General features: G+C 47.6%; 1 protein-coding gene across 1 annotated transcript in view; it reads left to right on the top strand.

Moving 5' to 3' along the window:
* Window positions 1-21,237, top strand: part of PLXNB1 (plexin B1) — a 469,341-nt gene that overhangs the window by 155,116 nt on the left and 292,988 nt on the right. The window contains exon 2 of the mRNA XM_085624251.1: window positions 10,794-10,861. The gene's annotated coding sequence lies outside the window, so the exon portion shown is untranslated. The remainder of the gene's footprint in view (window positions 1-10,793; window positions 10,862-21,237) is intronic.

The following is a 21,237-nucleotide window of genomic DNA, read 5'->3' on the forward strand; positions in this document are numbered from 1 at the left end:
CTTACTGCCGATGGTTGCGTTCCACTCACACCAGCGTCACACAGATGGGTCCAGTCTCCTGGTGCGTGAAAGGCCTGTAATCTGTACTTGTACTTTAATATCTGGTTTCAGCCCCATAGCTGCTGCTCTGCCCCAGAGGTGACGCGTCACCCATATCTGAGGGGCTATTAATAGAAGGCTGTCCTCTCCCTTCCCTCCCCACGCACATTCCAGCGGCCTCAAAGCGCTGCAATCCCAGCAGATGAGATCTGAGCCTTAAACAAACCTCCCCTCACTCTGCTGAGTATGAGAAGCTGCAGGGCTTGAAATGCAGGGGCCGGAAGGGGCGGGGCCTCCTTTGTGTGGTACACCAGGTGCTGGGCTTGTAATGCAGGGGCTGGAAGGGGCGGGGCCTCCTTTCTGTGTGGTACACCAGGTGCTGAGCTTGAAATGCAGGGGCCGGAAGGGGCGGGGGCTTCCTTTCTGTGTGGTACACCAGGTGCTGGGCTTGAAATGCAGGGGCCGGAAGGGGCGGGGCCTCCTTTCTGTGTGGTACACCAGGTGCTGGGCTTGAAATGCAGGGGCCGGAAGGGGCGGGGCCTCCTTTCTGTGTGGTACACAAGGTGCTGGGCTTGAAATGCAGGGGCCGGAAGGGGCGGGGGCTTCCTTTCTGGGTGGTATACCAGGTGCTGGGCTTGTAATGCAGGGGCTGGAAGGGGCGGGGCCTCCTTTCTGTGTGGTACACCAGGTGCTGAGCTTGAAATGCAGGGGCCGGAAGGGGCGGGGGCCTCCTTTATGTGTGGTACACCAGGTGCTGGGCTTGAAATGCAGGGGCCGGAAGGGGCGGGGCCTCCTTTGTGTGTGTTACACCAGGTGCTGGGCTTGAAATGCAGGGGCCGGAAGGGGCGGGGCCTCCTTTCTATGTGGTACACCAGGTGCTGGGCTTGAAATGCAGAGGCCGGAAGGGGCGGGGCTTCCTTTGTGTGTGTTACACTAGGTGCTGGAACCACAAGCGTCTGAGCCTCTTGGAGCATGTCTATATCATTATTATTGTTAATAATATTCATAGTAATGATACATAATTAATATTATTTTCATGACAATCCAAATAGAATAAAATAAACACATAATAAATAACTCTAAAATACAATTACAGTAAAATATAAAAATGAATTCAGACATTGTAAATTTTGAATGTTGAAGTGATCCCAAGTGGTAGCTAGGCGCGAGTGCTGGAAGAGGCATCTCAGTAGCTCATGTGAATGGATGTGTCTAGTTTTTCACAGGGTCTCTGTAGCCTATGAATGGGTGTGTCGAGTTCTTTACAGGGTCTCTGTAGCACCTGTGAATGGATGTGTCTAGTTCTTCACAGGGTCCCTGTAGCACCTGTGAATGGATGTCTAGTTCTTCACAGGGTCTCTGTAGCACCTGTGAATGGATGTCTAGTTCTTCACAGGGTCTCTGTAGCACCTGTGAATGGATGTCTAGTTCTTTACAGGGTCTCTGTAGCACCTGTGAATGGATGTGTCTAGTTTACAGGGTCTCTGTAGCACCTGTGAATGGATGTCTAGTTATTTACAGGGTCTCTGTAGCACCTGTGAATGGATGTGTCTAGTTCTTTACAGGGTCTCTGTAGCACCTGTGAATGGATGTGTCTAGTTCTTCACAGGGTCTCTGTAGCATCGGTGAATGGATGTTTCTAGTTCTTTACAGGGTCTCTGTAGCACCTGTGAATGGATGTGTCTAGTTCTTTACAGGGTCTCTGTAGCATCGGTGAATGGATGTTTCTAGTTCTTTACAGGGTCTCTGTAGCACCTGTGAATGGATGTTTCTAGTTCTTCACAGGGTCCCTGTAGCACCTGTGAATGGATGTTGCTAGTTCTTCACAGGGTCCCTGTAGCACCTGTGAATGGATGTGTCTAGTTCTTCACAGGGTCTCTGTAGCACCTGTGAATAGATGTCTAGTTCTTCACAGGGTCTCTGTAGCACCGGTGAATGGATGTCTAGTTCTTCACAGGGTCCCTGTAGCACCTGTGAATGGATGCGTCTAGTTCTTCACAAGGTCTCTGTAGCACCTGTGAATGGATGTTTTTGATTCTGTACTGGATCTCTGTAGCCTATGAATGGATATGTTTGATTCTGTACAGGATGTCTGAAAAGCCTTAAATAGATGTTTCATCCTGTACCTTTCTCTGTAGCACCTGTGAATGGGTGTGTCTATTTCTTTACAGGGTCTCTGTAGCCTATGAATGGGTGTGTCGAGTTCTTTACAGGGTCTCTGTAGCACCTGTGAATGGATGTGTCTAGTTCTTCACAGGGTCCCTGTAGCACCTGTGAATGGATGTCTAGTTCTTCACAGGGTCTCTGTAGCACCTGTGAATGGATGTCTAGTTCTTCACAGGGTCTCTGTAGCACCTGTGAATGGATGTCTAGTTCTTTACAGGGTCTCTGTAGCACCTGTGAATGGATGTGTCTAGTTTACAGGGTCTCTGTAGCACCTGTGAATGGATGTGTCTAGTTCTTTACAGGCTCTCTGTAGCACCTGTGAATGGATGTTTCTAGTTCTTTACAGGGTTTCTGTAGCCTATGAATGGATGTGTCTAGTTCTTTACGGGGTCTCTGTAGCACCTGTGAATGGATGTGTCTAGTTCTTTACAGGGTCTCTGTAGCACCTGTGAATGGATGTGTCTAGTTCTTTACAGGGTCTCTGTAGCATCGGTGAATGGATGTTTCTAGTTCTTTACAGGGTCTCTGTAGCACCTGTGAATGGATGTTTCTAGTTCTTCACAGGGTCCCTGTAGCACCTGTGAATGGATGTTGCTAGTTCTTCACAGGGTCCCTGTAGCACCTGTGAATGGATGTGTCTAGTTCTTCACAGGGTCTCTGTAGCACCTGTGAATAGATGTCTAGTTCTTCACAGGGTCTCTGTAGCACCGGTGAATGGATGTCTAGTTCTTCACAGGGTCCCTGTAGCACCTGTGAATGGATGCGTCTAGTTCTTCACAAGGTCTCTGTAGCACCTGTGAATGGATGTTTTTGATTCTGTACTGGATCTCTGTAGACTATGAATGGATATGTTTGATTCTGTACAGGATGTCTGAAAAGCCTTAAATAGATGTTTCATCCTGTACCTTTCTCTGTAGCACCTGTGAATGGGTGTGTCTATTTCTTTACAGGGTCTCTGTAGCCTATGAATGGGTGTGTCGAGTTCTTTACAGGGTCTCTGTAGCACCTGTGAATGGATGTGTCTAGTTCTTCACAGGGTCCCTGTAGCACCTGTGAATGGATGTCTAGTTCTTCACAGGGTCTCTGTAGCACCTGTGAATGGATGTCTAGTTCTTCACAGGGTCTCTGTAGCACCTGTGAATGGATGTCTAGTTCTTTACAGGGTCTCTGTAGCACCTGTGAATGGATGTGTCTAGTTTACAGGGTCTCTGTAGCACCTGTGAATGGATGTGTCTAGTTCTTTACAGGCTCTCTGTAGCATCGGTGAATGGATGTTTCTAGTTCTTTACAGGGTCTCTGTAGCACCTGTGAATGGATGTGTCTAGTTATTTACAGGGTCTCTGTAGCACCTGTGAATGGATGTGTCTAGTTCTTTACAGGGTCTCTGTAGCACCTGTGAATGGATGTGTCTAGTTCTTTACAGGGTCTCTGTAGCATCGGTGAATGGATGTTTCTAGTTCTTTACAGGGTCTCTGTAGCACCTGTGAATGGATGTTTCTAGTTCTTCACAGGGTCCCTGTAGCACCTGTGAATGGATGTTGCTAGTTCTTCACAGGGTCCCTGTAGCACCTGTGAATGGATGTGTCTAGTTCTTCACAGGGTCTCTGTAGCACCTGTGAATAGATGTCTAGTTCTTCACAGGGTCTCTGTAGCACCGGTGAATGGATGTCTAGTTCTTCACAGGGTCCCTGTAGCACCTGTGAATGGATGCGTCTAGTTCTTCACAAGGTCTCTGTAGCACCTGTGAATGGATGTTTTTGATTCTGTACTGGATCTCTGTAGCCTATGAATGGATATGTTTGATTCTGTACAGGATGTCTGAAAAGCCTTAAATAGATGTTTCATCCTGTACCTTTCTCTGTAGCACCTGTGAATGGGTGTGTCTATTTCTTTACAGGGTCTCTGTAGCCTATGAATGGGTGTGTCGAGTTCTTTACAGGGTCTCTGTAGCACCTGTGAATGGATGTGTCTAGTTCTTCACAGGGTCCCTGTAGCACCTGTGAATGGATGTCTAGTTCTTCACAGGGTCTCTGTAGCACCTGTGAATGGATGTCTAGTTCTTCACAGGGTCTCTGTAGCACCTGTGAATGGATGTCTAGTTCTTTACAGGGTCTCTGTAGCACCTGTGAATGGATGTGTCTAGTTTACAGGGTCTCTGTAGCACCTGTGAATGGATGTGTCTAGTTCTTTACAGGCTCTCTGTAGCATCGGTGAATGGATGTTTCTAGTTCTTTACAGGGTCTCTGTAGCACCTGTGAATGGATGTGTAGTTATTTACAGGGTCTCTGTAGCACCTGTGAATGGATGTGTCTAGTTCTTTACAGGGTCTCTGTAGCACCTGTGAATGGATGTGTCTAGTTCTTTACAGGGTCTCTGTAGCATCGGTGAATGGATGTTTCTAGTTCTTTACAGGGTCTCTGTAGCACCTGTGAATGGATGTTTCTAGTTCTTTACAGGGTCTCTGTAGCACCTGTGAATGGATGTTGCTAGTTCTTCACAGGGTCCCTGTAGCACCTGTGAATAGATGTGTCTAGTTCTTCACAGGGTCTCTGTAGCACCTGTGAATAGATGTCTAGTTCTTCACAGGGTCTCTGTAGCACCGGTGAATGGATGTCTAGTTCTTCACAGGGTCCCTGTAGCACCTGTGAATGGATGCGTCTAGTTCTTCACAAGGTCTCTGTAGCACCTGTGAATGGATGTTTTTGATTCTGTACTGGATCTCTGTAGCCTATGAATGGATATGTTTGATTCTGTACAGGATGTCTGAAAAGCCTTTAAATAGATGTTTCATCCTGTACCTTTCTCTGTAGCACCTGTGAATGGGTGTGTCTATTTCTTTACAGGGTCTCTGTAGCATCGGTGAATGGATGTTTCTAGTTCTTCACAGGGTCCCTGTAGCACCTGTGAATGGATGTGTCTAGTTCTGTAGAGGGTCTCTGTAGCACCTGTGAATGAATGTGTCTAGTTCTTTACAGGGTCTCTGTAGCACCTGTGAATGGATGTGTCTAGTTCTTCACAGGGTCTCTGTAGCACCTGTGAATTGATGTGTCTAGTTCTTCACAGGGTCTCTGTATTACCTGTTAATGGATGTGTCTAGTTCTTTACAGGGTCTCTGTAGCCTATGAATGGATGCGTATAGTTCTTTACAGGGTTTCTGTAGCACCTGTGAATGGACGTGTCTAGTTCTTTACAGGGTCTCTGGAGCCTATGAATGGATGTGTCTAGTTCTTTATGGGGTCTCTGTGGCACCTGTGAGTGGATGTGTCTAGTTCTTTACAGGGTCTCTGTAGCACCTGTGAATGGACGTGTCTAGTTCTTTACAGGGTCTCTGGAGCCTATTAATGGATGTGTCTAGTTCTTTACAAGGTCCCTTTAGCCTATGAATGGGTGTGTCTAGTTCTTTACAGGGTCTCTGTAGCACCTGTGAATTGATGTGTCTAGTTCTTTACAGGGTCTCTGGAGCCTATGAATGGATGTGTCTAGTTCTTTACAGGGTCTCTGTAGCACCTGTGAATGGATGTGTCTAGTTCTTTACAGGGTCTCTGTAGCACCTGTGAATGGATGGGTCTAGTTCTTTACAGGGTCTATGTAGCACCTGTGAATGGATGTGTCTAGTTCTTTACAGGGTTTCTGTAGCCTATGAATGGATGTGTCTAGTTCTTTACGGGGTCTCTGTAGCACCTGTGAATGGATGTGTCTAGTTCTTTACAGGGTCTCTGTAGCACCTGTGAATGGATGGGTCTAGTTCTTTACAGGGTCTATGTAGCACCTGTGAATGGATGTGTCTAGTTCTTTACAGGGTTTCTGTAGCCTATGAATGGATGTGTCTAGTTCTTTACGGGGTCTCTGTAGCACCCGTGAATTGATGTGTCTAGTTCTTTACATAGTCTCTCTATTACCTGTTAATGGATGTGTCTAGTTCTTTACAGGGTCTCTGAAGCCTATGAATGGATGTGTCTCGTTCTTTACAGGGTCTCTGTATTACCTGTTAATGGATGTGTCTAGTTCTTTACAGGGTCTCTGTTGCCTATGAATGGATGTGTCTAGTTCTTTACAGGGTCTCTGTAGCACCTGTGAATGGATGTGTCTAGTTCTTTACAGGGTCTCTGTAGCACCTGTGAATGGATGGGTCTAGTTCTTTACAGGGTCTATGTAGCACCTGTGAATGGATGTGTCTAGTTCTTTACATAGTCTCTCTATTACCTGTTAATGGATGTGTCTAGTTCTTTACAGGGTCTCTGAAGCCTATGAATGGATGTGTCTAGTTCTTTACAGGGTCTCTGTAGCACCTGTGAATGGCTGTGTCTAGTTCTTTACAGGGTCTCTGTATTACCTGTTAATGGATGTGTCTAGTTATTTACAGGGTCTCTGAAGCCTATGAATGGATGTGTCTAGTTCTTTACGGGGTCTCTGTAGCACCCGTGAATTGATGTGTCTAGTTCTTTACATAGTCTCTCTATTACCTGTTAATGGATGTGTCTAGTTCTTTACAGGGTCTCTGAAGCCTATGAATGGATGTGTCTAGTTCTTTACAGGGTCTCTGTAGCACCTGTGAATGGCTGTGTCTAGTTCTTTACAGGGTCTCTGTATTACCTGTTAATGGATGTGTCTAGTTATTTACAGGGTCTCTGAAGCCTATGAATGGATGTGTCTAGTTCTTTACAGGGTCTCTGTATTACCTGTTAATGGATGTGTCTAGTTCTTTACAGGGTCTCTGTTGCCTATGAATGGATGTGTCTAGTTCTTTACAGGGTCTCTGTAGCACATGTGAATGGATGTTTTTGACTCTGTCCTGGATCTCTGTAGCCTATGAATGGATATGTTTGATTCTGTACAGGATGTCTGTAAAGCCTTTAAATAGATGTGTTTCATCCTGTACAGGGTCTTTGTAACTTGGAGCCCTTCCCATCCCCTTCCATGGCCCTATGACTTTGGGGTAGTCTTGTGTCCATGTGCAAGGGTGGTGTTTCTAAACCGGTGCCATTTGAGTAAATATACACTTCTCTGGACTGCATAGGGAGAAGTAATGTTAGGAGAAGAATATTCCTGAGGTGTTGGAGAAAGGAGGCAGTTCCCATCGTCTGACTGTGATGTACGAGGAGAGCTTTCTGTCTCTGTTGGATGACTGAGTCACCCTCTTGTGATCACAGCTGCTTTGAGATCAGTGTCTGAGGTGGAACTTGAGGGAATGAAGCACAACATTTTCAGAAAAAAATGTGAATCGTTGTTTGTACTGATTAAATAATGTTTAAAAAAAAGTATGTTGTTTTTTTCATACACTGCATCCTTCTGTCTATCAAATGATTCGCAGCTCAGCCTAATAATTATGTAGCTAGCAAAAGGTGCCACTCGGAATCCCTGTGTTTTCTTTATTAAGACTCCTCTTAAGATGTGTTCTCAGACTGCAGCTGCTGTTTTTAGGTCTCATAGACGGCGCTTGCGCAGTCTTGAATAGACATGTTGTATCTACTTTTTAGGCCTAAGCCCGCCCATAGGCTTCCCATTTTCTGGCTCCAGCGTCGCTCTGATATTCTTTCTCCCCACTTGTCCATGGCATGCATGCGTTATGCCTCTTCTTGTTTTTAGCCCTCCCTCAGAGCATGGACCAATTACTACTATCCATCCATAGCTGCCATTCTAGCATCTGTTAGCAGAACTACTTTTTTTGTTTAATATGGTTACTTGAGACAAGTGCTCGTTCTTTACCAAACTCTGCTGTAAACAGGACTGTAAATCTTATTCTTATCTTGTCACATTTGTTCTGCATTCAAACACTGAGATCAAATGTTAGACACTGTCTCATCTGCTGACTGCTCTCATATACAATTGCTCCACCCTGTGTTCCGCCCTTGTCTCTCTCGTTCCTTTCACCGTTACCTGCACCCCAGCCATGCAGTGCATTTGCGTCTCACAATGCGCATGACAACTGAAGACAGAGATCAAATGTAATACGTTGTCTAATCTGCTGACTACTCTCATAAACCCCAATCCTAAACGAAGCACAGTGCAAGGCTGCTTTAAAAAAAAACAAGCATTGGCATAGCCAATAGGTCTCGCCTTTGGGACCTTATAAGTATTTAGTTATGCAGCAGGCCCCAAAGGCGAGATCTATTGGCTTTACCAATGCTTGTTTATTTTTCCTTGCCAAATTTACTGTTCCAACCAGTGACCTACATTATCCCAACAGAGCCAGTTTCCGTTTCCCACATGAGACGGTCTTCCTATGGAGATGCTTAGCCTTTTGGAAATTGAAATATTCCGCCAGTTACAGGAAGGCAGCGGTTAATATCTAGTCGGCGCAGACATTTTGAACTTGGAGGAAATACAACTAGGTGATTAGTGTCTGTTGTTCCCAAAAGCGTCTTTCATGCAGGCAAACCCTTGAGCGTTCGTGTAGTTTCTAAATCTGCCTAACCTACCACCTTGTTTGGGGACGTGCTTCAGAGGTCAGCGGCTTTGCGGATAAACTGCCTGAATATCCCATAGACTGACTGAAAGCGTTTCCGTCGTTGATGTCAACGTCTATTACTGAATGCTTTATATTTTTATTGGCCAATCCACTAATGTTTCTACAGCTCTTCAGTTTAAAGCGCTTTGGCAGCTGGTACCAATACCTTAAACTATAGAGGATCTGTGCTGAATGAATAAATTAAACATAATACACCGAGGGATCTCAATCCCGTAAGGCACGAAACTGAGGCTGTGAAACAAAGTGATTTGCCGAATATCCCACATTTTGGTGAAGACGGTCAGCCGGCACTAGGTAGGTCTTCCCTACAGGAGGGACAGGAGAGGGGAGGGGAGCAAACCCTCTTTAAGTGTCATCGGCCAGGCTCACTACACATCTTCATTAACCACAACAAGTGGAAGAGTCATTGTGGCAGGAAAGGGACGCAACAGGTCATACTGAGCTCCCCCGAGGGAGGGGGGAGAGAAAAGGGAAAGCCAGACGCAGAGAGATCAGGGGGAGAAGTGGGCAGAAGGTGAAGCGGGGAGAGTGATTATGACGGGGCAAAAGAGAAAACTGAGGCGGAAACAAAAGACAGCTCGGGGGAAGGTGGTGGAACGGGAGCGCGGCTTTGAGACTCAGTCCATGTATAGTATTTACCTTGCGTGAGCGAGCAGCGGCACCATTTGTTTCCAGAGTGCGAGCGCGATAATTGCAAACAGATGGCGCCGCTGCTCGCCCCCGAAATGCAAACGCCATACATGCACGAGAGCTCATTGGAAACAGTGCAGAACATGCACGAGTTTCCCAAAAAGTCCAGAGTGATTCCAAGAGGTCACTCCAAAGCAACGCTTGCCTGCTGCGTAGGCGAGACCTAAAAAAAAAAAAGGAAAACAAAGGAACTAAACTTTACGGCTCTCTCCTGTGCAGTGGGAGAGCCGTTGCCACCATATTCACTGCTTTGTTAGAAAATCACCCCATAATGACGTGCTGGGCCTTGCTGTTTGAACACTTTTTTTGGCCCATATCTCTGCTTTTGGTGATCCCAGGACAACGGGACCATGACCACCTCCACCACCAAACAAGTCGGCACAATGCAGCCTTTCATTTAAAGTTACTTTCAGATTCCTCATCCTAAATGGGGGGAGGGGTAGGGGTAGTCTCCAAAATGATCAGCTCCCCTGGATTTCAATGTCTTTTCAAGCTCCCCCATGGCTGGAGCTATTGGTCTAAGGCTGAAAGAGTTTCGATCTGTAGGGGCCATGTGTATGGTAACATTTAATCAGACCTGGAAGGCTGACAAATGCTCAAATGTGATCTTGATGTTGTTATGCCCTCTAGGGGCTGATTATGTGGTTGCAATGCAAGGCTTGTTCAATGTGATGCTCTCTAGAAGCTGTTTTTACTTTTGAATTTGTATATCATACCCATGAAAGAAAACACAAGGGTTGTTCTGGATAAATGCTTTATGGGTTACCATAACGATTGCAATTGTGTGATTAGTTATCACAATAGTGACAATGATTTCTGTAAAAGTAATGTGTTTATTACAAACAAATTATTGAACTCACTTGAGATGTGTGGGTGACCCATCTAGGGGGGCACCAACGATTACCCAATATTATCTATGGTTTGTTCCATCTGCCAATGTACATATTTGTAAATTATAGTGTAGTATTTAGTAGTTTGTGTGTAATACATGTACTTCTCCTTTTTCTAAAGAAAAAGTACTGACTGGACAATCCGTTATTGGGTGTAATCATTGTGTGCCAAAGATTGGTGATTCCTAGTGCACACCACCTCCCTTGAGTAGGCCTTGGACTGCTCCACCTCGCTACCCTGTGTGAGTCGAGCGCTACAATGGGGTGTTTGGCTCCCAGTGAGGCCAATTGTAGACAAATCTTTAGATAAGCCTGACTGCTCTGTGCGTAGCTACGAGAGGGTGAGCGCAGGGTATCTTGTAGTGTGTACCTAGCTTACTCTGACTAGAGTGGTGGTTCCTGCCTGACCTGGGTGCAAGCCTCAGCCAACCAGAAATCCCATTTGTAACTGTCACTTGAATGAAGCCCACGTGGTAAAGTTTTGATTTATTGATGAGGATGGATATTGGCGGTAAATTGACCGGCTCCCTTTTTTTCAGCTGGACCTGCAGCCGTGACCAATGACTGACCTTGAGACGCTGCCTCGACCCTTCAGAGCAGACAAATGGTAAGTGAAGTATTTCTACCAGGGCCTTCTCCCATGAGTGGACACCCCAGAGCCAGTGGTTAATTTGAGCAGGTGGTTTCCAGTGCTTGGCTGCAGCACTTATGGCAGTCCGCCACATGGTGGTGCTGTTTGTCATTTTTCTTATGTATATTGAATTAATAAACAACTGTTGCTGTGCTCATTTCTAAATAAAACAATGACCTGCCACCCAAGCCATTCCTATAGCTTTGGGGCCCTGGAATAGACTGAGTTGTCGCACTTGTAGCAGTGCGATGGTTAGTAGTTGTGTTGGTACTTCCATTGACATCCCTGGCAGGGGCATTGGGTGGTACAAGCTAGGGTGGCCTCCAGACCAGGGCCCTGGCACTTATTTATTATTATTATTTTATTTTACAAATTAAGCACTACCGGAGCATTCAAAGAGTCCATCACTTTAGGCTACACTTTGTCACTTCACTGGATCTTATGGGGGGGGGTGGTCGGATCGGGGGGAGGTGGACTAAGGGCCAGAAATTCCCACTTTAGGGTCGGGGCTCCAGATTCGGTCCGGCCTCGGCTCAACATCCTGTGATCTTCGTCAAATCACTAAAACTCTCCATGCTCAAATAAAACAAAAACGGTGTGACGTAATATGGTAAAGCGCCCTGATGCCTTGGGGTCAAATGTGGGCACTATACAAGTGCAAAGAAAAATAATTCCCAGCGAGCAGGCATGGCGGGAACCATTTTACCTCACCCGTAGCATGTAACGAGACAGTCCTCATTGCAAACATATCTACCATCAGAGCCGGGACCCTGGGGTCCACGTCACTACACCTGGTCTGGCCTACGTCATGGCCATTTACACAGACTCCAAGCCTAGACCACGGGTGGCCTCGAAAGACCAGGGCCGGACCACCGGTCTGCTTCGAACTGCCTCGGCCTGACCTCTTTATTTCTCCCCGGCAGCCTAGCACTGACTAGGGACCAGAGAAAACCCCCTCACTGTGGCTAGCGCTATGTTTAGTACTCAAAGCGCTGTGGGGAAGAGCACGGGTTACCTCGCTAAGGTCTTCCGCCCAACTGTGGCGTCACACAAAGTGACGGGGCCTCTTGCAGAATGTGAGGAGCGGCCAGCCGCCAGTGTGGCCCCTAATTTCCCCTTATCTAATGGATCTTCGTAGTCCTGGGTTGGATCGGGGCCCCTGACTGGTTGCCCCGTCCCCCGCGCCACGGGCGCTAGAGTTATGCCCCATGCATCTCACTACAGCCCCGCACACCCGGCTCCATGCCACGTAACCCCACCTCTGTTCACCCAGTAGTGCCTAGAAGCCTTCCACCGATGTAGGTGGGAGGCGGACTTGTGTACCTGCAGCCTACAGGTGCTGTTTTACGCATGCCACTACACCCCCTCCCTTCCCATCCAACCTGGAAGCGCCACGAAGGACCTGCCAAAGGTGAGTGCTGTACAAAAAGCCTTCGCAGAAAAAGAAATCGCTGTCCGTGGAGAGGTGCTTTAATTTGGAAGGGAGGGTTCATGGAGTTCTGAGCGACAAACCGGTGCTCTGGGACAGCGGGCAGCTTCTTATTAATTCTCGGACATAAAGAAATGTATTCAGCAAGAGCGGGGATCGGAACCTCTTGAGTGTGATGAAGGCTTTGCAGCCTACGTCATCTAGGGCCTTTACCTCGACGTATTGTTTTCGTTATTTCTGGTATTGTTGATTTAATGGCTATTATCAGTGCATTAAATGGGCCGGTACTCACCGGTACTGAGTACCGGCACTTTTTAGGTCTCGTCTGAGACAGCGCTTTAGCGCTGCTCTGGCGAGACTTATAGTAAGCGAGTTTTGGAAGTGCAAACAGTGGCTTTTCAGGCCTCCAAATACAGTGCATGTGCGCCGGGCGCGCGCACCATTTGGCAGCCTGAAAAGCACTGCCTGATCACTTTCACGGCCGCTTTGATGTCCTCAGTGAGCCGCGTGGCCACTGAGGACATCAAAGTGCACACCATTTGCCACCCCCTTCTTGCTTGTTATTGTCTAGCTAGGTGTCGTCCTTGTTTCCTTTGATCCCTATCTTTCCCTTTCTCAATCTCACCCTCTCCCTGCCTTTTACAACTGGGGCCCGCACCACTGTGCCCGCCCCCATTCCCCCCTCCCACTCCCTCCTCGTCAGCTTCAGTGCCTCTTGTTATATCCTGTATTCAATATTCGTTTACCGGGATGTTGTTACTTTCGATATTCCATAGTAGATCCTTGAAGAACTGAAACGTCATAGCTCCTAAACAGCTTTCCCTCACTTTCCATAACGTTCGACACTTCCACAACCTTTCAACTCCATTGAATGAATTTCAAGTCAGCCAGGAATGATTCAGCCACTGTTTGGCTTTGCCAGCCACCGTGCTCAGCGAGAAAGGCTTGACAGTTAAAGTTATCGTTTGAAAGAAAACGTTTCTGCAGCAGCTAAACATTTGTTTTCTTTACTTGTAAGCTATGTCTGTAGTAGCGAGGAAGTTGGAATAACAAGGTGAAACACCATAAATAAATTAATAGTAGTATATTTATTATAATACCAATAATAAGGCCCACAGCGGACGGCAGGAAGCATGTGCTGACGCATCGACAGCTGACAAAGGGATGCCAGGCATTTCATGACGTCAACTATATAGCATGCCAGAATTCTATCACAACGTCACAACGATACAGATAGGCTGCAGCAACACAGTGCAACCACACTTGGAATGAGAATAACTTTATACCTAATGACGGAGTACAACATCTCCCTTTTCCAATAAAAGAGTAAGTTAAAACAAAACATAGTCCTTATACTTGTTGGGAATGCATGACATTCTGCCAGAGGTGGTGCACGTACCTTCAAACACATTACGATTAAAAGATGAAACATCACATGGCACATTGGTTTCTGATGTGGTTTCACCTGTAAACTGTGGACTTTGCCTATCTACACTGCACTCTGATTCCTGATGTCTTTCAGCTGAAAGGTGAACAGGTAAAGAAGAACTACTGCTATCAAGCACATTTGTCTCTGAAGGATTAGAAACACACGTAGCATCTGTTGACTCATTGTGATAACAACTGAATGTCTCTGAAGGCAACCATAAATAATCATTCTCTGACTCTGAGTTCTTCTTGAAAGACTCTTCAATAAGTTCTCTTTGACCTGGTTTAAGTTTAACCACATCACTCTTGCTTCTCCATCCTAGCTTGTCCAAGAGAACCGAACTATGAGTAACATCAATAACTTCAGAGGGAGCTGTGAACTTGGATTCCCCCTTTTGAACCTTTGAAGGTTTTTGCACGATGACCCAATCTCCTTTAGCAAAGCTTTTGTTGATGGCTCTATGGATTTTATCATGGTAGGCTTTCGATTTGATTTGATGCTCTTGGATTCTTTCTTTGACTTTTATAAGACCATCGTTGATTTCCTCAATGCTTGATGGCTTTTTCCTTCGTTCAACAAACATAGGTGTCAGCAATGTCTTACCCTTCCTGCCTCTCATAAGGAAAAAGGGTGAAAAACCAGTAACAGTATTAGTAGTGTTATTGTACGCATTCACTTTCTCCTGAATGAATTCTTTCACTGGAAACTTGGAGGCAATGGTCAGTTGTATGCCTTCCTTCAGAAACCTATTGATTCTCTCGACTTGTCCATTGGATTTAGGAGAATAAAAAGGAGTCTTTTCCTGTTTAATACTATAGTGCTGCAAAAATGACAACATCTTTTCTGAGATAAATTGCTTGCCATTGTCAGACACTAAAATACAAGGTAGTCCTTCAACAGCAAAACATTTTTCAAGAAATGTGATTACTGCAATGGTGTCAATGACTGTTACAAAATCAAAATAAATCCATTTGCTGTAGTAATCAGAAATTACTATCATGAATCTACAGTCAGGTTCTAAAACATTAAATGGACCTGCAAAATCAATTGCTATTTTGCTCCAAGATGTGTTAGGAATGGAGACTATTTGCATCTCATTGACTCTTGGTTTCCAGTGCTTATCGGATTTCTAGCAGACTACACAACTGTCAACCAATAAATCTACATCAGCATCCATTCCTGGCCACCAATAATGCATTTTCAACATTTTCTTGGTAAGTGTTGAGCCAGGATGGCTTCTATGCGCGATATCCATTAACCTTTTCCTCAATTTAGTAGGAGGAATCAAAAGATCACCACGGAAGAGTAAATTATTTACTATACTTAGTTCATTTTCCACCTGACAATATGTTTTAAACTCTGAAGATAAATTTCTTAATGGTGGCCAATTCCCTTTAACAAATTCTTTTACTTTGTTCAATATATAATCTCTACTGCTGAGCTCCAACCATTCAGTCTCACTGCAAGACTGTTCTGAGTTCAAGATAATATCTACAGAAGCAACTACACATTCAGTGTCTTCTTCCATGTGTGGCTCTGAAGACTCTATAGGTAACCTGGACAAAAAGTCTGCGCGGATATTATCCTTGCCTGGAATGTGTTTAATGGTAAAATTGTACTCTTGTAACCTTGCAATAAGCCTAACTAGTCTGGCCGAGGCCTTACCGTTACCTCTACCATAACCGTCAAACATGTAAGTTAAAGGTTTGTGGTCAGTGACCAATTCAAACTCTCTACCCCAAAGGTACATTTTAAGTTTTTCTACTGCCCAAACACAGGCCAGTGTTTCTCTTTCAATGGTGCTGTAATGCAGCTCGGAATCAAGCAGGCGCCTGGAAATGAAAGCCACTGTATGAACGGCATTCTTAACCTTTTGAGTAAAAATAGCACCAATACCTACCGAACTGGCATCAACAGTTACTATATTTTTACCTTCTGAATCATAAGGATGGAGAGTAGGTGCATTAACAATAGCAAGTTTAATCGCTGAAAAAGCTGAATCCTGAATACTTGACCACACAAACTTTTCTCCCTTGCGAAGAAGGTATCGTAACGGTTCTACTTTCTCTGCATAGCTTTCTATGAACCGTGAGTAATATTCACTGAGGCCCAAAAAGTACCGTAGAGCGTCTTTATCTTCAGGTCTAGGTGCCTCAGAAATAGCCTTCACAAGATTCAATTTTGGTCTAAAACCATTACCACTGTGTCAAGAATTCCTGTCATACAAGGGAAACACGCCCTTATGTAAACAGGAGAGCTGTTACATAACTCAAGGGAAACACGCCCTTATGTAAACAGGAGAGCTGTTACATAACTCAAGGGAAACACGCCCTTATGTAAACAGGAGAGCTGTTACATAACTCAAGGAAAACACGCCCTATAAAGGGAGGAACCGGGAGGGACAAGGCTGTCGGATATTGTGTTTACACCGACGTACCTGCTTCGTGAAGAGCAGTGTTCCGGAGTGGTGCTCCAGTAAGGCAAGAACGGAGGTAGGTCGAGTCGTTACTCCCTGGGCCGTGTCTTGCCCCATCGTCACCTGTGAAGGACCCGGAAGCTCTACCGGTCAACCATTGAGCTTCGCTTTTTGACTCGGCTGAGTCCAAGCGCAGTGGCGCTTTTGCTGGTTGGAGTCGTAACTCCCAGCCCGACCAGAGACACAGGGACTGCCAGCTGTAACGCACACCAGGAGGTGTTTGCCGCGTTACAGACTCGGAAGTCCACAGGATCGATCGAGCGGCTGCTCTCGGTTCAGTCTTCTTGCTTGTGATTGGGGTATCGGTGACACATCACCAGGAGGTGACTCCGCGTCCCGGTGCAGTCTGAGGAAGAGGTTGAGCGGCTGCTCCCTTCAGGTAGAGACCCCGGCTGGGTGTTTCCCTGACTCCTCGATTCTCCCCAACACTCTTCGTGCCCCTCACAGCCTACCGATTGGCATTGTCGGCCATTTCATTTCTGCCCTCTGTTGGCATACGCCGGGATCGGCGTATATGCAGAGGACGGTTAGGACCATCCGTGCTGTGGGCTGGTAACGTACTTAGCCTGGAGGATTCCAGTGACTATAACTTTTGTTTGTTCTTTGTATTTTATTTGCCTTCATTAAAAGAACTAACCCTTCACAAGTGGTTGCGTCCTCATTGTCGTGTCTGTTAAACGATCCTGAGACGTTCAGGGCGTTACAAAATATCCGACCTTAATAACACTAACTGTCTCCCGGTCGATAACAGACATGGCAACACTTGATGATGTGCTGGCTGCTTTAGCGGCCATGCAAGTTGAAGTGGCTGCCTCTAGGCAAGAAACAGCCGATGTAAAAGCCAGACTGGATGCTATCCAATTGGACCCGCTCACGCCCAGCACCTCCCTCACGAACCAGACCCCTGCGGTAGTAGTGGAAATGCCGGTAGCCATCCCCTTGGCAACACCAGAGAGGTACAGTGGGGATCCTAACACAGTGCAGGTATTCCTCACACAAGTGGCGCTACATTTATCGTGCAAACCAAAGGCGTTCCCCACGAGTCAGGCTGGTGTGGCTTTCCTTATATCCTATTTGGCTGGAAACGCGGCACAATGGGCCGTACCTCTGGTGAGCAGGGACGACCCCCTCTTATGTGATTGGGGTGCTTTTCGCGAGGAATTCCTGAAGGTATTCGACAGAAGGGCTGACTCGTACACGGCGGACCGTGAAATGCTTGAGTTGAGACAGGGATCCAACGACCTGGTGCAGTATCTCAACGCGTTGCGACGGCTGGTTGCGGAAACCAAGTGGCCTGTTGCTAAACAGACGGCGCTCTTCCATCACGGGCTGTGCGATGAGCTCAAGGACGCCGTGGCTCATATTGACCCTCAACCCAAGACATGTGAGGGCCTTATCAACCTGGTATTACGGCTGGAACATAGGCTAAGTGAAAGAAAGGGGGATCATGGGAGAAAAGGAAAATCCCTTCCATCCTATGTGACGGTGGGAAGTCCTGAAACTTCCACCGCATCCAAGGGAGAACCCATGGACATCAGCGCAATACGAGCGAGCCTCACAGCCACGGAGAAAGAGTCACGCCGTAAACAAGGATTGTGCCTATATTGTGGCAAAAAAGGCCACTACGTACGTGAATGCCCTGCCAAACCGAAGACGTCACGTTATCGGGCCAACCGGTCGGTAACAGCCGTGGTGGACATACCGGCGGAAAACTAGAGGACTCCAAGACCAGAGAAGGGGCATCTCGGAGTCACTCATCCATCCCTTCACTTTCCAACTCGGTCACTAAGGGACAACGACACCTGTTTATCACGGTGCACGTGGGAGTGCATGACCAGTGGATACCCGTTGTGGCCATGGTGGATTCAGGGGCCACTGGCATGTTTATGGACCACAACGAGGCATGCAGGCTAGGGCTAGTGCTTCTTCCCAAAGCAGTACCCGAAGACGTCTATGCGGTAGACGGAAGGCGATTGGTGACGGGGCCCATCGGACAGCACACGGGGGTCCTTCCGATGAGATATGGGAGGAACCATTTGGAACAAATCGATTTTAACATCATCCGAGCGCCCCAATATGGCGTCATATTGGGATTGCCGTGGCTACAGAAACACAACCCCTTTGTGGATTGGCCAACACATCGCATCGAAATGACGTCACCGTATTGCATCCTGCATTGTGGAATAAGAACGGAATCCCTTGACGCAGATGAGAGCGGGAGTCAGACGGTGGCTACAGCGGCAGAAAAAGATGTGGCTCTCCCCCAGGCTTATCACAGTTTTGAGGATGTATTTGATGAGGTGAAGGCGGAAGTGCTACCACCACATAGACAGTTTGACTGCCAGATCGACCTGGTGCCAGGGGCCAGCGTTCCCAGCGGCAGGCTGTATGCCCTGACGGAGCCTGAAAACGTGCATCTCCGGGGGTACCTGGATAAACTCCTCAAGCTAGGATTCATCCGCCCGTCCAAGTCTCCGGCCGCCTCGCCACTCTTCTTCATCCCGAAGGCTAATGGGGAGCTGAGAGCCTGTGTGGACTTTAGGGCATTGAATGCGATAACCATAAAAAATCGGTACCCCTTGCCTCTCATCAGTGTACTTCTGGAACAGGTCAAGAAAGCTCGTATCTACACCAAGTTGGATTTGAAAGGGGCATACCATCTGGTGCGCATGAGGGACGGAGACGAGTGGAAGACCGCCTTTAAGACCAGGTTCGGCCTTTTTGAGTACCTCGTCATGCCGTTCGGTCTGTGCAACGCCCCGGCAGCCTTTCAGTACTTTTTGAATGAGGTATTCAGAGAGGAGTTGGATATCTACGTGGTCGTATATATCGACGACATCCTCATCTATTCGTCCAGTGTGGAGGAGCACGTACACCACGTCAAAGCTGTGCTCCAAAAGCTGAGGGAAAACATGCTGTTTTGTAAACTCAGCAAGTGTGACTTCCACGTCACATCCGTGGAATTCCTCGGAGTGATGCTGAGTCCAGAGGGACAGGAGATGGCAGAACGAAAGATCAAGGCGGTGAAAGAATGGCCGGTGCCCCAAAGCGTGAAGGACGTCCAAAGTTTCATTGGCTTCGCCAACTTTTACAGGCGGTTTATAGATGGATTTTCAGGAGTGGTGGCCCCAATCACACAGCTACTGAGGAAGTCCAAGGAGTTTGTCTGGTCCCCTGAAGCGAACAAAGCCTTTGAGGCCCTGAAAAGCGCCTTTGGTAAGGGGCCGGTGTTGGCTCACCCCGATCCGGATCTCCCCTACGTGGTGGAAGCGGACGCGTCGGATGTGGCGCTGGGGGCTATCTTGTCCCAACGCAACCACGACACAGGGGTGCTTCATCCCGTTGCGTACATGTCCCGCAAACTCAACGACGCCGAACGCAACTACCATATTGCGGAGAAGGAGCTTCTCGCAATCAAGGACGCCTTCACCGAATGGAGGCATTGGTTGATGGGGGCAAGACATGTGGTATCGGTGTACACGGACCATCGGAACCTACAGTTCATGACGGCCACTAGACACCTTTCTCCCAGGCAGCTGCGGTGGATGATCTTCTTTGCGGGGTTCAACTTCCGCATCACATATCGGCCGGGGACGGAAAACCGGAAGGCGGACGCCCTGTCCCGTCAATCTGCAGTTAAGGAACCATTGCCTGCAACCAAGCGTTCCATCATTTCCCCGAGGATGGTATTGGGGGTTATCCAACCGGATACTTTCCTGAGGGGAATAAAGAGAGGGATCAGGTCATTCGCATGGCGGAGGTGGCTCCTCAGTCACAGAGAATGGCAGCTGAAGGACGGGATACCCCTGAAGGGCAGGTGCCTATTGATACCCACGCCTAGGCTAAGGAAACAAGCATTCATCTGGTGCCATGACTCTCCATGCGCAGGTCATTTGGGCTTTGAAAAAACGGTGGCTAGCATGGGACGGCATTTCTGGTGGCCAACCATGAGAGTGGATGTCAGGAGGTGGGGACAGGAGTGTCCTACGTGTGCTACCATGAAGGCCGACCATGGCCGAACCCAAGGGCTCTTACATCCACTTCCGACCCCGGATAGACCATGGGATAGCATATCACTGGACTTCGTGGTGGGCCTACCGGTAGACCAGGGGATGACGGCAATACTGGTGGTGGTGGATTACTTGACGAAAATGGGGCACTTCATCCCCTGCAAGAGAGTCCCTACGGCCGGGGAATTGGCATCACTACTCCTAAAGAATGTGGTACGACTGCATGGATTACCTGGGGTGATCGTGTCGGACCGGGGATCGCAGTTTACTGCGCAATTCTGGAAGACTTGGTGCACTGCGCTGCATGTTAAGACCGCCCTGTCCACCAGCTACCACCCTCAAACGGACGGCCAAACCGAGCGCCTGAACCAAACGCTCAAACAGTATCTGCGATGTTTTGTGGACCAGGGCAGGGAAGAATGGGTCGACTTGCTATGGGTTGCAGAGATAGCCTATAACAACGCCACTCACAGCTCCACACAGTCATCTCCGTTCTATAGCAACTATGGCCAACATCCCAGGTTCTTGCCATTTCTACATCCGTTCAGAGAGGACAGGATTCCCGCCACAGCGGACAGGGTGGCACACATAAAAGACACGTTGACGCGCTCAAGGGCTGTCCTAATAGAGGCCAAGAGAAGATACAAGGCTGCGGCAGATAGGAAGAGAAGGCCCGGGCCACTGTACCGCACTGGAGACTACGTCTGGATATCCACAAGAAACATGAGGTTTCGAAAGAACAGTGTGTTCCATCCCAAGTACATGGGCCCCTATCGAATTACCAAGTGTATGGGTCCCGTGAACGTGAAGGTGTGCTTGCCCCAGTCATTGCGGATACACCCTGTCTTTCATGTATCATTGCTCAAACCAGCACCCTCCAAGCCGTCTGGGACACCTAGGCCGGTATGCGTGGAGTCGGAGGTGGAGTATGAAGTGTCGGGCATACGGGCGTCCAAATGGCGCAGGGGGAAGCTGTGGTACCTGGTTGCGTGGAAAGGCTATGGCCCG

Source organism: Triturus cristatus, chromosome 9 (assembly GCF_964204655.1).
Source record: "Triturus cristatus chromosome 9, aTriCri1.1, whole genome shotgun sequence".
In the NCBI taxonomy this organism is placed as follows: Eukaryota; Metazoa; Chordata; class Amphibia; order Caudata; family Salamandridae; genus Triturus; species Triturus cristatus.